Below are 15,351 nucleotides of genomic sequence, written 5' to 3'. Positions count from 1 at the left end.
GGCACAGTAGAAATTAGCGTATTGTCACTTGGAACTCGTGAAGACACTAACTGTGCAGGTAATGTCCATTGGGATGGCATGGGCAGCAAAAAAACGATGGATTTAGGCCCGGATCACTGTACTGTGGGGTGAATGTTTGACAATGTTCAGCATTCCGTCCATCACTTGTTGTTTTTGCTTTGTCGCCCTAAGTGGGAAGGGTATGCCCAGACGTGGGTCCCGTGCTTCCCATGCCACTGGATTCAAGCTAGCCTGGCTGATGAGGGGTGAAACCCCAAAACCGGTCCCAGGATGCTTGTTTCCAGTCCAGGGAAGACCTGGCCTAGCAGTTCGGGCTGGACTGTTCCCATGGGGAACAGGGTCAAGACTGATTTGCATATGGCTGGGTCCAAACTGGAATGGCATGGGCAGCAAAAAAACGATGGATTTAGGCCCAGATCACTGTACTGGGGGTGAATGTTTGACAATGTTCAGCATTCCGTCCATCACTTGTTGTTTTTGCTTTGTCGCCCTAAGTGGGAAGGGTATGCCCAGACGTGGGTCCCGTGCTTCCCATGCCACTGGATTCAAGCTAGCCTGGCTGATGAGGGGTGAAACCCCAAAACCGGTCCCAGGATGCTTGTTTCCAGTCCAGGGAAGACCTGGCCTAGCAGTTCGGGCTGGACTGTTCCCATGGGGAACAGGGTCAAGACTGATTTGCATATGGCTGGGTCCAAACTGGAATGGCATGGGCAGCAAAAAAACGATGGATTTAGGCCCAGATCACTGTACTGGGGGTCAATGTTTGACAATGTTCAGCATTCCGTCCATCACTTGTTGTTTTTGCTTTGTCGCCCTAAGTGGGAAGGGTATGCCCAGACGTGGGTCCCGTGCTTCCCATGCCACTGGATTCAAGCTAGCCTGGCTGATGAGGGGTGAAACCCCAAAACCGGTCCCAGGATGCTTGTTTCCAGTCCAGGGAAGACCTGGCCTAGCAGTTCGGGCTGGACTGTTCCCATGGGGAACAGGGTCAAGACTGATTTGCATATGGCTGGGTCCAAACTGGAATGGCACGGGCAGCAAAAAAACTATGGATTTAGGCCCAGATCACTGTACTGGGGGTGAATGTTTGACAATGTTCAGCATTCCGTCATTTCTGTGCATCTACCGTATGGGTCAATTAATGTTCATATGGAATTTGCTGCCTGTCATTCTAGTAGTCTTACGTTACTGTCTGAAGGATGTCTGCACAAGAGTTACTGTACCCCGGAATGTCTGACCTTCATTTATTGAGCATACATGTGCAACAGAATGCCTGTCTCTCACTTAGTGTTATATAACTCTTCTCCTTTCACCGTGTTCTATCTGCGTCCTCTTCTCTGTCCCTAAGTTGATGGTGGCTCAGATATTTTTCTCAGCAAGTAATTAAATTGACCAGCTTTTAAACCTAATAATGCTGGTGTAGGAAGTTGGCTCTGTATGTGCTATTTCAAAGTAAGGAATAGCATGCACAGAGTCCAAGGGTTCCCCTTAGAGGTAAAATAGTGGTAAAAAATAGATAATACTAATGCTCTATTTTGTGGTAGTGTGGTCGAGCAGTAGGCTTATCCAAGGAGTAGTGTTAAGCATTTGTTGTACATACACATAGACAATAAATGAGGTACACACACTCAGAGACAAATCCAACCAATAGGTTTTTATATAGAAAAATATCTTTTCTTAGTTTATTTTAAGAACCACAGGTTCAAATTCTACATGTAATATCTCATTCGAAAGGTATTGCAGGTAAGTACTTTAGGAACTTCAAATCATCAAAATTGCATGTATACTTTTCAAGTTATTGACAAATAGCTGTTTTAAAAGTGGACACTTAGTGCAATTTTCACAGTTCCTAGGGGAGGTAAGTTTTGATTAGTTTTACCAGGTAAGTAAGACACTTACAGGGTTCAGTTCTTGGTCCAAGGTAGCCCACCGTTGGGGGTTCAGAGCAACCCCAAAGTCACCACACCAGCAGCTCAGGGCCGGTCAGGTGCAGAGTTCAAAGTGGTGCCCAAAACGCATAGGCTAGAATGGAGAGAAGGGGGTGCCCCGGTTCCGGTCTGCTTGCAGGTAAGTACCCGCGTCTTCGGAGGGCAGACCAGGGGGGTTTTGTAGGGCACCGGGGGGGACACAAGTCCACACAGAAATTTCACCCTCAGCAGCGCGGGGGCGGCCGGGTGCAGTGTGGGAACAGGCGTCGGGTTTGCAATGTTAGTCTATGAGAGATCTCGGGATCTCTTCAGCGCTGCAGGCAGGCAAGGGGGGGATTCCTCGGGGAAACCTCCACTTGGGCGAGGGAGAGGGACTCCTGGGGGTCACTCCTCCAGTGAAAGTCCGGTCCTTCGGGTACTGGGGGCTGCGGGTGCAGGGTCTCTCCCAGGCGTCGGGACTTTAGGTTCAAAGAGTCGCGGTCAGGGGAAGCCTCGGGATTCCCTCTGCAGGCGGCGCTGTGGGGGCTCAGGGGGGACAGGTTTTGGTACTCACAGTATCAGAGTAGTCCTGGGGTCCCTCCTGAGGTGTTGGATCGCCACCAGCCGAGTCGGGGTCGCCGGGTGCAGTGTTGCAAGTCTCACGCTTCTTGCGGGGAGCTTGCAGGGTTCTTTAAAGCTGCTGGAAACAAAGTTGCAGCTTTTCTTGGAGCAGGTCCGCTGTCCTCGGGAGTTTCTTGTCTTTTCGAAGCAGGGGCAGTCCTCAGAGGATGTCGAGGTCGCTGGTCCCTTTGGAAGGCGTCGCTGGAGCAGGATCTTTGGAAGGCAGGAGACAGGCCGGTGAGTTTCTGGAGCCAAGGCAGTTGTCGTCTTCTGGTCTTCCTCTGCAGGGGTTTTTCAGCTAGGCAGTCCTTCTTCTTGTAGTTGCAGGAATCTAACTTTCTAGGGTTCAGGGTAGCCCTTAAATACTAAATTTAAGGGCGTGTTTAGGTCTGGGGGGTTAGTAGCCAATGGCTACTAGCCCTGAGGGTGGGTACACCCTCTTTGTGCCTCCTCCCAAGGGGAGGGGGTCACAATCCTAACCCTATTGGGGGAATCCTCCATCTGCAAGATGGAGGATTTCTAAAAGTTAGAGTCACTTCAGCTCAGGACACCTTAGGGGCTGTCCTGACTGGCCAGTGACTCCTCCTTGTTGCTTTCTTTGTTCCCTCCAGCCTTGCCGCCAAAAGTGGGGGCCGTGGCCGGAGGGGGCGGGCAACTCCACTAAGCTGGAGTGCCCTGCTGGGCTGTGACAAAGGGGTGAGCCTTTGAGGCTCACCGCCAGGTGTTACAGTTCCTGCCTGGGGGAGGTGTTAGCATCTCCACCCAGTGCAGGCTTTGTTACTGGCCTCAGAGTGACAAAGGCACTCTCCCCATGGGGCCAGCAACATGTCTCTGGTGTGGCAGGCTGCTGGAACTAGTCAGCCTACACAGACAGTCGGTTAAGTTTCAGGGGGCACCTCTAAGGTGCCCTCTGTGGTGTATTTTACAATAAAATGTACACTGGCATCAGTGTGCATTTATTGTGCTGAGAAGTTTGATACCAAACTTCCCAGTTTTCAGTGTAGCCATTATGGTGCTGTGGAGTTCGTGTTTGACAGACTCCCAGACCATATACTCTTATGGCTACCCTGCACTTACAATGTCTAAGGTTTTGTTTAGACACTGTAGGGGTACCATGCTCATGCACTGGTACCCTCACCTATGGTATAGTGCACCCTGCCTTAGGGCTGTAAGGCCTGCTAGAGGGGTGTCTTACCTATACTGCATAGGCAGTGAGAGGCTGGCATGGCACCCTGAGGGGAGTGCCATGTCGACTTACTCATTTTGTTCTCACTAGCACACACAGGCTTGTAAGCAGTGGGTCTGTGCTGAGTGAGGGGTCTCTAGGGTGGCATAAGACATGCTGCAGCCCTTAGAGACCTTCCTTGGCATCAGGGCCCTTGGTACTAGAAGTACCAGTTACAAGGGACTTATCTGAATGCCAGGGTGTGCCAATTGTGGATACAATGGTACATTTTAGGTGAAGGAACACTGGTGCTGGGGCCTGGTTAGCAGGGTCCCAGCACTCTTCTCAGTCAAGTCAGCATCAGTATCAGGCAAAAAGTGGGGGGTAACTGCAACAGGGAGCCATTTCTTTACACAAGCCCCCCCCAGCCCACAGGCCAGGAGACTCAGCCCAAGCTGGGAGAGTCTTCCTAGTCTGTCAGGCGAGGAAGAGTAGGAGAAATAGGCTGGTTAGTTGCAGGGCCTACTCTGCCTTACATCCTTCTGTTCAGGTCATTCCCTTTGGGGAACTGACCTACTTCCACAGTGATAGGACCTAGTCTGAATTGCCTCTTGTCTGCCTCTTCAATGTCTCCACCCATTCTTTCTATTTTGGTCTTAGAGGTATCCACCTCTGCTAACCTTATCTTGGCCAGGGTTACCCCTAGCTTACCCAGAGAGGTTACCCAGAGCTGGAGTAACCCCACCATGACCAATAGGGTCAGGGGGCCTAACTTGCTATTTGGCATGGGGTCAGACCACCATGCTAAGGATAGTGCAGCCATAAAGGCTAACACCCAGCAGAGGCCACTGACAGTTGTCAGTGCCCAGAACCACACCTTTAGCTCTTCACCTAAAAGGGAAGGGGCTAAGTTACAGGCCTCTTTGGGTTCAGGTTGCCTGTCTGCTGTATTAGAGTGGGGGGTTACCACATCTTGTAGTAAACACCCTTCTTCCACTCTTTCTTCTGTTAGCTGAGGAGCCACCCACTCAGGTTTAACAGTTGCCTGACTAGCCAGGACTTCTTGTGGGTCAGGTTGGACTTTATCAGGGCCATTTTTGGAGTTCTCCCCTACTGGAGCAGAATCTCCTTGGCTTGCTGTAACCTTGGCTAAAGGTTGTCCACCCTTCCTACTCTGTTTTCTTTTCTTCTTCTTCTGGGGCCTGCTTGCATTTACTGCAGAGGCAGGACTTCCAGAATCCTTGGGAGAGGACTGGCACTGGACCAGTTTCTCTCTTGGGCTCTGACTAACCTCTGGGTAGTCATTTCCAAGGAGACAATCAAGGGGGAGGTCTGTACTGACTACTACCCTTCTCCAGCTAAGAGTGCCACCCACTTCTATGGGTACTAAAGCCACAGGCCTCTTAGTGACCCTGTCTAGGCTAACTCTTACCCTGGCAGTCTCACCTGGGATGTACTGGTTTGAGAGCACCAGCCTGTCATGCACAATAGTGTGACTGGCACAAGTGTCTCTCAGGGCAGTGGTTGGGATTCCATTCACCAGTAGGTGGTGGAAGTGTCTACTTCCCTCTGGAATCTCCAACTCACCTGTTGGGCCCTGTTTCCAGTTGAAGGCTATGAAGACCTCCTCATCTGAGGAGTCATCTCCCATGGCTACACTGGTTACCCCTGGAATTTTGTTCTGGGGTTTGTTTTTGGGACAAGAAGTGTCCTTGGTGTGGTGCCCAGACTGTTTACAGTTGTGGCACCATGCCTTAGTGGCATCCCAGTTCTTACCCTGGTACCCACCTTTGTTTTGGGTTGTGTCTTGGGGCCCACCCACCTGTTCTGGTTTTTGGGGGCCTACAGAGGACTCTTTTTCTTTGTTTCTAGTGTCACCCACTTTCTCCTGGGGAGTTTTTGTAACCCCTTTCTTTTGGTCACCCCCAGTGGAAGTTTTGGTTACCCTAGTCTTGACCCAGTGGTCTGCCTTCTTTCCCAATTCTTGGGGAGAAATTGGACCTAGGTCTACCAGATACTGATGCAACTTTTCATTGAAGCAGTTACTTAAAATGTGTTCTTTCATAAACAAATTATAAAGCCCAACATAGTCACACACTTCATTTCCAGTTAACCAACCATCTAGTGTTTTTACTGAGTAGTCTACAAAATCAACCCAGGTCTGGCTCGAGGATTTTTGAGCCCCCCTGAATCTAATTCTATACTCCTCAGTGGAGAATCCAAAGCCCTCAATCAGGGTACCCTTCATGAGGTCATAAGATTCTGCATCTTTTCCAGAGAGTGTGAGGAGTCTATCCCTACACTTTCCAGTGAACATTTCCCAAAGGAGAGCACCCCAGTGAGATCTGTTTACTTTTCTGGTTACACAAGCCCTCTCAAAAGCTGTGAACCATTTGGTGATGTCATCACCATCTTCATATTTTGTTACAATCCCTTTGGGGATTTTTAGGATGTCAGGAGAATCTCTGACCCTATTTAAGTTGCTGCCACCATCGATGGGACCTAGGCCCATCTCTTTTCTTTCCCTTTCTATGGCTAGGAGCTGCTTTTCCAAAGCCAATCTTTTGACCATCCTGGCTAACAGGGGGTCATCTTCACTGGAGTTATCCTCAGTGATTTCAGAGGTGTTGGTCTCTCCTGTGAGGGAACCAGCATCTCTGACTATTATTTTTGGAGTCAGGGTTTGAGGGACCCTGTTCTCCCTAGATAGGACTGGTAGGGGGGAATTTTCCTCCAAGTCACTATCCTCTTCCTCTGAGTTGCTACCCTCAGAGGGGTTGGCCTTTTCAAACTCTGCCAAAAGCTCCTGGAGCTGTATTTTGGTAGGTTTGGGGCCCATTGTTATTTTCTTTATTTTACAGAGTGACCTTAGCTCCCTCATCTTAAGATGGAGGTAAGGTGTGGTGTCGAGTTCCACCACAGTCACATCTGTGCTAGACATTTTGCTTCTAAAAGTTGGAATACTTTTTAAGAATCTACAACTGGTTCTAGAATCTAATTCAAACTTTTACAAACTTTTAAACTCTAAAAGACAATGCTAAACAGGGACTTAACACACAAGGCCCTAGCAGGACTTTTAAGAATTTAGAAAAATTTCAAATTGCAAAAATGAATTTCTAATGACAATTTTGGAATTTGTCGTGTGATCAGGTATTGGCTGAGTAGTCCAGCAAATGCAAAGTCTTGTATCCCACCGCTGATCCACCAATGTAGGAAGTTGGCTCTGTATGTGCTATTTCAAAGTAAGGAATAGCATGCACAGAGTCCAAGGGTTCCCCTTAGAGGTAAAATAGTGGTAAAAAATAGATAATACTAATGCTCTATTTTGTGGTAGTGTGGTCGAGCAGTAGGCTTATCCAAGGAGTAGTGTTAAGCATTTGTTGTACATACACATAGACAATAAATGAGGTACACACACTCAGAGACAAATCCAACCAATAGGTTTTTATATAGAAAAATATCTTTTCTTAGTTTATTTTAAGAACCACAGGTTCAAATTCTACATGTAATATCTCATTCGAAAGGTATTGCAGGTAAGTACTTTAGGAACTTCAAATCATCAAAATTGCATGTATACTTTTCAAGTTATTGACAAATAGCTGTTTTAAAAGTGGACACTTAGTGCAATTTTCACAGTTCCTAGGGGAGGTAAGTTTTGATTAGTTTTACCAGGTAAGTAAGACACTTACAGGGTTCAGTTCTTGGTCCAAGGTAGCCCACCGTTGGGGGTTCAGAGCAACCCCAAAGTCACCACACCAGCAGCTCAGGGCCGGTCAGGTGCAGAGTTCAAAGTGGTGCCCAAAACGCATAGGCTAGAATGGAGAGAAGGGGGTGCCCCGGTTCCGGTCTGCTTGCAGGTAAGTACCCGCGTCTTCGGAGGGCAGACCAGGGGGGTTTTGTAGGGCACCGGGGGGGACACAAGTCCACACAGAAATTTCACCCTCAGCAGCGCGGGGGCGGCCGGGTGCAGTGTGGGAACAGGCGTCGGGTTTGCAATGTTAGTCTATGAGAGATCTCGGGATCTCTTCAGCGCTGCAGGCAGGCAAGGGGGGGATTCCTCGGGGAAACCTCCACTTGGGCGAGGGAGAGGGACTCCTGGGGGTCACTCCTCCAGTGAAAGTCCGGTCCTTCGGGTACTGGGGGCTGCGGGTGCAGGGTCTCTCCCAGGCGTCGGGACTTTAGGTTCAAAGAGTCGCGGTCAGGGGAAGCCTCGGGATTCCCTCTGCAGGCGGCGCTGTGGGGGCTCAGGGGGGACAGGTTTTGGTACTCACAGTATCAGAGTAGTCCTGGGGTCCCTCCTGAGGTGTTGGATCGCCACCAGCCGAGTCGGGGTCGCCGGGTGCAGTGTTGCAAGTCTCACGCTTCTTGCGGGGAGCTTGCAGGGTTCTTTAAAGCTGCTGGAAACAAAGTTGCAGCTTTTCTTGGAGCAGGTCCGCTGTCCTCGGGAGTTTCTTGTCTTTTCGAAGCAGGGGCAGTCCTCAGAGGATGTCGAGGTCGCTGGTCCCTTTGGAAGGCGTCGCTGGAGCAGGATCTTTGGAAGGCAGGAGACAGGCCGGTGAGTTTCTGGAGCCAAGGCAGTTGTCGTCTTCTGGTCTTCCTCTGCAGGGGTTTTTCAGCTAGGCAGTCCTTCTTCTTGTAGTTGCAGGAATCTAACTTTCTAGGGTTCAGGGTAGCCCTTAAATACTAAATTTAAGGGCGTGTTTAGGTCTGGGGGGTTAGTAGCCAATGGCTACTAGCCCTGAGGGTGGGTACACCCTCTTTGTGCCTCCTCCCAAGGGGAGGGGGTCACAATCCTAACCCTATTGGGGGAATCCTCCATCTGCAAGATGGAGGATTTCTAAAAGTTAGAGTCACTTCAGCTCAGGACACCTTAGGGGCTGTCCTGACTGGCCAGTGACTCCTCCTTGTTGCTTTCTTTGTTCCCTCCAGCCTTGCCGCCAAAAGTGGGGGCCGTGGCCGGAGGGGGCGGGCAACTCCACTAAGCTGGAGTGCCCTGCTGGGCTGTGACAAAGGGGTGAGCCTTTGAGGCTCACCGCCAGGTGTTACAGTTCCTGCCTGGGGGAGGTGTTAGCATCTCCACCCAGTGCAGGCTTTGTTACTGGCCTCAGAGTGACAAAGGCACTCTCCCCATGGGGCCAGCAACATGTCTCTGGTGTGGCAGGCTGCTGGAACTAGTCAGCCTACACAGACAGTCGGTTAAGTTTCAGGGGGCACCTCTAAGGTGCCCTCTGTGGTGTATTTTACAATAAAATGTACACTGGCATCAGTGTGCATTTATTGTGCTGAGAAGTTTGATACCAAACTTCCCAGTTTTCAGTGTAGCCATTATGGTGCTGTGGAGTTCGTGTTTGACAGACTCCCAGACCATATACTCTTATGGCTACCCTGCACTTACAATGTCTAAGGTTTTGTTTAGACACTGTAGGGGTACCATGCTCATGCACTGGTACCCTCACCTATGGTATAGTGCACCCTGCCTTAGGGCTGTAAGGCCTGCTAGAGGGGTGTCTTACCTATACTGCATAGGCAGTGAGAGGCTGGCATGGCACCCTGAGGGGAGTGCCATGTCGACTTACTCATTTTGTTCTCACTAGCACACACAGGCTTGTAAGCAGTGGGTCTGTGCTGAGTGAGGGGTCTCTAGGGTGGCATAAGACATGCTGCAGCCCTTAGAGACCTTCCTTGGCATCAGGGCCCTTGGTACTAGAAGTACCAGTTACAAGGGACTTATCTGAATGCCAGGGTGTGCCAATTGTGGATACAATGGTACATTTTAGGTGAAGGAACACTGGTGCTGGGGCCTGGTTAGCAGGGTCCCAGCACTCTTCTCAGTCAAGTCAGCATCAGTATCAGGCAAAAAGTGGGGGGTAACTGCAACAGGGAGCCATTTCTTTACAGCTGGATCCTTCCTTCACCTAAGACTTGCCCTTTCCTACTCTTCATCTGTTATGTACTTGAGGCACTCTTCCTCCCAGGGTCTTTTAGCCTTTGGGATCCCCACTTCTACCTTCTTTAACACTCCATTTGGGTTAGTAGGAAATAACTTCGCCCAGAGCTCAAGCTAAACAGTGTTGTTAGTGTGTTACGTCTGGTGCTGTTTGCACCATCTTCGGTTAGTCGGTCTACCTCTCCCAGCTGGATCTCTTTATTGCGTTACCTCCATGTCTCTTCTTTTTCATCTTAAAGGTTTGTGGGAATTGTAGTTACTGGTCAAGCGCAAGTGGGGCCTCTTGTAGTAGCCTTTTCACTCTCTCTCACTCTGCTCATCTCCTATACTATATATCGATCTTTTTAGGTCTGCAAGTCCCCCATCATCAATTATTTCAAGTTTGTTCGTCCATGTGTACTCTTAAGAAGCTTCCTTCCAAGTTATATTGGTCGGCTAGCCAACCGACATGCTGCAGCTGTAAAACTATACAATATAGGTCGGCAACCCCGGTATGCACACACCCAGGGAATCTTCTTGATGTCTAGTTTAACCCTGTTGTACTTCGGTGTGTGTACCAATAGACTCTGCAGTTGGTCCATCTCATTAAACATTTCTGCTGTTAGCAGGATTTAATCTCTCCTGGCAGAGACTATAAACAGGGAGCTCATTTGATGGCTATGGACATGAGCAGGGAAAACAGAAAAGAAGTTCAGTCGGTGGAGGAGATGGAGTTCACATCGAGACAGAGGAGGCTGAGGGAAAACACCAAGACTCTGGCACTGAGGAAATCATTCTAATTTCTAAGACTACATTGACCCATATTAAAAGCCAACGGAGCCATTAAAGGAAAAGGCATCCAGATTGCTGCCTAAAACGCCAAAGCCTTCTAGCGAGGAGATAGTCACACAAACTTAAGCCTTAAATGCCAAAATCATCTGCAGTCTAAGGAACAAAACATTCTTTCCATCCTAGCACTCAAAAAAAGTCATCAGTAAGGAATTGCTGAAAGCTGTTCGAGGAGGATCGAGTTTGAAAAGGGAAGTTGGGAAAGGCACTCTCAAAAGGGAAGCCAGCAAGGACCTCACCAATGTCAGGAGGAAGAAGAGGGCCTTGAACATCCAGACTGAACACTTCATGAAGAAGACGCCATGTCTCTTCGCAAGATACCGAAGCCTTTGGAGATGAAGAAGCAGAGGCAGAAGTCTTAAATATCGAAGGATGTCAAGCAGGAGGTAAAGACAGTTGAGGAACAACACCACTACTCACACCTAAACAGAGGTATTTGGTTTTGACCCACAAGATGGAGGAGACCTTGTGGGAAGATGTTAAAGCAGATGCCACCCAGGAGTAAGGGGTTATGTATCGCTCGATGCAATCTCTGAGTAACGTATCCATGTATCGTGGGGCTTTTGAAAGGGCTGCAGATGGCTTTGGAGTACAGATGGAGGTAGAAAATGAGGGTACCTGGTTTATTTTAGAGACAACTAAGCCCTGTTTACAGGAAGAATAAATATTTCTCCAAAATTGCATCTTTCATATATTCACAAGCTTGAATCATCCTCATCGTCGACATGGGAATCCCACAGTAGCCCCAAAATAGCAATTCAATACAAAACATAGCCTCAAGACTGTAACACAGACTGTTCAGTATTCTGTTCACATCATACAAAAGAATACATGCTTCAACCAGTCAGAGACAGTCAGTCTGAAGACTATACCCTGAGAGGCCACTATCCTTCAACCTTCTGTCGCACATCGTGTGAAGGAAGTCCTTTGAGCTCAACTCATTCTCCTTTTCAACTTGGACTTTGCTATTTGTAGCAATGTAGGTTTCTCACCTGTTGAATATTCCTCAGGTGTCAGACTGGCTCTGGAAATATTTAAAGTATCATCCCAACATGCCGGTGGGTGGCATCTATCCCAATGTCGTTCCTCCTTTGAATTGGTGTGCGGAATTGCAACTAGGTGTTGCTCACATCCACCGACGTCGGTTCCTTTCTTTCCTCTGCCTCCAGGTGCAGATCCTGAGCTACTCCTCATTTCAAGACTCTTTCTTTTGAACATTCTTCAAAATATCCAGTGTGCAAGGGAAATGTCACCTCCCAAGACTCCAGAGTTGAATCTTTATAGGGATTGTTGCAAACAAAATGTCTGTAACAGACCCCGTCAAATTGCTGAGGTGTGTGGGGTAGAAACATGACTCCAAGGCCTGCAGTTACTCTCCCTTGATGAATCCCAAGGCTACAGGGCACCGCAAAGTGATTGTTCATATTGGCCAATACTGAAAGACTTCACACTGTGTCCAGTTAAAGTCGAAAGGAAGGTCCTATTCCTGCTCCTGAAGTCGTTCCTGTGGCCAGTCAGTTTTGGGTAAGTTGAAGAAAAAGCATAAAAAGTCCAAGCAGGGATAGGTCCATTCCCACCACTCTTGAACTCAAAACAAAAACCTCAAGGGTGCCACCCGGTCTCCCTCCCAAAGCCATTCCCCTTCATGTTGATTCCCACACTAGACACGGGGCACCTTGAATTTCCTTGTTTATCAGTGACACAGCAGCTTGTCACAGTTTTTCCAAGAAGCCATGCTGCAGCTCTTTGGCACTTTACCAGCTCCCTGTGCTGCTCTTTTCTCCAAGGAACCGCAAACGGCCTCCTCCTGTGACTCTGCTGTTGGGTCTGACTTTGCTGCCAGCTGGACCCACTATGATCCTGGCACCAAGACCAACGCAAGACGCTGAAGCACAGCGACGACCTGCAATCTGTTTTGCTCTTTGATGCCACTTCAACCGAGGCTGCTGCCTGATTCCCTTGCCCGTAGTCGTCGGGTGACTTGTCAGATTCCGGTACTCGGCCCCTGACTCAAGAAGGGCTCTAACCCTTCACACTTTATTTAGCACTGACCCTGGCCATGAGATACTCAACCTCCAGTAACCTATTATTGTGGTGAAGACTTGCATCTTCAGCCTGGCTGAACAAATACTGAGCCCCTGCTTCCATTCAGTGAAAGCTCACAGGCCCTCTTCTCTGGGCTTGGGGCATCAGATTGGGCAGGGAGATTGTAGTGTCAGGGTCTCTTGGGCATGAGCATCTGTCCTCCACAGTAGGGCAGAGTCTTGCACCCGTTCCTGTACAGTTTTCTTTTCCATGTTTGAGATTGAGCAGCAACAGCTGACTACCTTCAGTCTCCCTCCTGCAGGTGTAGAGGTTATCTTGGCAGCCAGGTGTCCCGCAGCCAGTTCAGTAGGCACGACCCCATTGGGACTAGGTTGTCATTTGGTTCTGTACTTGGCTTGTTAACCCCCTTCAATACTGGCTATCCAAAGTATTCCTTTTTGTGATTTCCCTAGCAATACAAAGATTTGCTTTGGGTCAACAAAAGGTTACCTGTCAGCTCTTTTGGCCTTTTTGCAGTTGCTGGATCAGCCCTCTTTTATTAAATCACCCATTGTGATGTGTTTTTTGTATTTGTTTCCACACTTTGCTTTATCATGCTTCAGTGGGACCTTAACTTGGTCCTCACCTTGCTGATGTGTACTCTTTTTGAACAACTGCACAGCTGCTCACTGCGGCTTCTCACCGTCAAGACAGTGTTCTTCCTAACATCGGTGTGGCAGGTGAGTGAGCTGCAAGCCCTCTCCACCAACCCATCATACACTTTCTTCGGGCACAAGCTGAACCTGAGAATGCAAGCTTTTATCTTCCAAAAGTGGTGACTCTTGTTCACGTCTGGCAAAACGCCACCCTACTGGCATTTTATTCTCCCCACCTCATGCCTCTGAGGAGGAAAGACTCCTTTGGCTGGATCCTAAATAGACTTTTAGCTTTTACATCAACCATACCAGGGAACATTGTGTACACATTCAGCTCTTTGTGAGATTTGCTGGAACAAAGAAGGGTAAGACAGTGCAGAAGACCATATCGGTGAATCGTGCTCTGCATTAAAATATGCTACTCGTTTACTAAGAAACATCCCTGAGAAGGTATGTGGGGCCATTTCACCAGAGTCAAGGGTGCTACCACTGCGTTGGCATGCAGAGTGCTTGTTTGTTAAAGTATGGAGTGATGCCCTCTGCAGGAAGTTGGCTCTGTGTATATACTATCTCCAAGTGAGAGATGGTGTGCACAGAGTCCAAGGGTTCCCCTTGGAGATTGATAGTGGCAAAATTAGATATTACTAATGCTCTATTTTGTGGTAGTGTGGTCGAGCAGTAGGCTTATCAGAGGGTAGTATTAATAATTTGCTGTACACCCACAGGCAATAAATGAGGAACACACATTCAAAGACAACTCCAAGCCAATAGTTTTTAAATAGAAAAATATATTTTCTTAATTTATTTTAGAACCACAAAATTCAAGATTTGAGGTAAGTACATAATTTGCAAGGTACTTCACACAGGTAAGTGTAGAACTTTGATTTAAAACAATAGTATACACAGTTTTGGTTAAAATGGCTCTAAGCTATTTTAAGTGGGCACTGCAACAAAAAAACAACAGTTCCTGGGGGAGGTAAATTTGGTTAGGTTTCTCAGGTATGTAAAGCACTTACACAGCCAGTCGCTTGGGCATAAGCAGCCCATCGTTGGGGGTTCAAGGCAACCCCAAAGCCACAGCACCAGCAACACAGGGCCAGTCAGGTGCAGAGGTCAAAGGAGGGCCCAAAACACATAGGTGCCTTTGAAGAACAGGGGTGCTCCGGTCCTAGTCTGCTTACAGGTAAGTACCTATGTGCTCGGGTGGCAGACCAGGGGGGTTTTGGGTTTTGTAGAGCACTGGGGGGAGGGGGGGGGGGGGGGGGGACAAGCCCACAAAACACACCCTCAACGGCACAGGGGCGGCCGGATGCAGTAGGCAAAATAGGCATCAGGTTTGCTATTAAAAGCAATGGAGGGAACCGGGGGTCACTTAGGCGATGCAGACAGGGCACAGGGGGGCTTCTCGGGCCAGCCACCGACAGGGCTAGGATGAGGGCCACCTGAAGGTCACTCCTGCACTGATAGGTGGTTCCTCTCGGTCCTGGGGTCTGTGTTTGGTCCAGGCGTCGGTTCCTTTGTTACCAGGCAGTTGCGATCATGGGGAGCCTCTGGATCCTCTCCGCAGTCATCGCTGTAGGGGTGCAGGGAGGTCAACTCAGTGTGTCCACGTCATTGGAGTCACCTGGGAGTCCTCTCTGCGGTGTTGGATCTCCTGAACTTGAGTCAGGGGCGTCGGGTGCAGAGTGTGAAGTCGCACGCTTCCGGCGGGAAGGGAGAGTCTCAGTTGCTTCTTTGTTGCAAAGTTGTTGCAGGTTCTGAACAGTGCCGCTGTTCTCAGGAGTTTCTTGGTCCTTTAGATTCAGGGCAGTCCTCTGAGTCCTCAGAGGTCGCTGGTCCCCGTCGGATGCTTCGCTGTGCAGGTTCTTTGAGTCTTGTGACAGGCCGGTAGGACTGGGGCCAAGTCAGTTGGAGTCTCCATCGTCTCTGCAGGGCTTTCAGGTCAGCAGTCCTTCTTCTTTCTTCAGGTTGCAGGATTCTGATTTCCTGGGTTCAGGGTCGTCCCTAAATACTAAATTTAGGGGTGTTTTTAGGTCTGGGGGGCAATAGCCAATGGCTACTGTCCTTGAGGGTGGCTACACCCTCTTTGTGCCTCCTCCCTGAGGGGAGGGGAGCACATCCCTATTCCTATTGGGGGAATCCTCCAAACTCCAGATGGAGGATTTCTAAAGGCAGGGGTCA

General features: G+C 49.1%; 1 protein-coding gene across 8 annotated transcripts in view; it reads left to right on the top strand.

Annotated features, from left to right (window-relative positions):
- Positions 1 to 15,351, top strand: part of LOC138281254 (autophagy-related protein 13-like) — a 363,183-nt gene that overhangs the window by 304,443 nt on the left and 43,389 nt on the right. The gene's annotated exons all lie outside the window — the stretch shown is intronic.

The sequence above is a fragment of the Pleurodeles waltl genome, unplaced genomic scaffold (genome assembly GCF_031143425.1).
Source record: "Pleurodeles waltl isolate 20211129_DDA unplaced genomic scaffold, aPleWal1.hap1.20221129 scaffold_84, whole genome shotgun sequence".
NCBI lineage: Eukaryota > Metazoa > Chordata > Amphibia > Caudata > Salamandridae > Pleurodeles > Pleurodeles waltl.
This window is presented reverse-complemented; position numbering and strand designations above follow the sequence as displayed.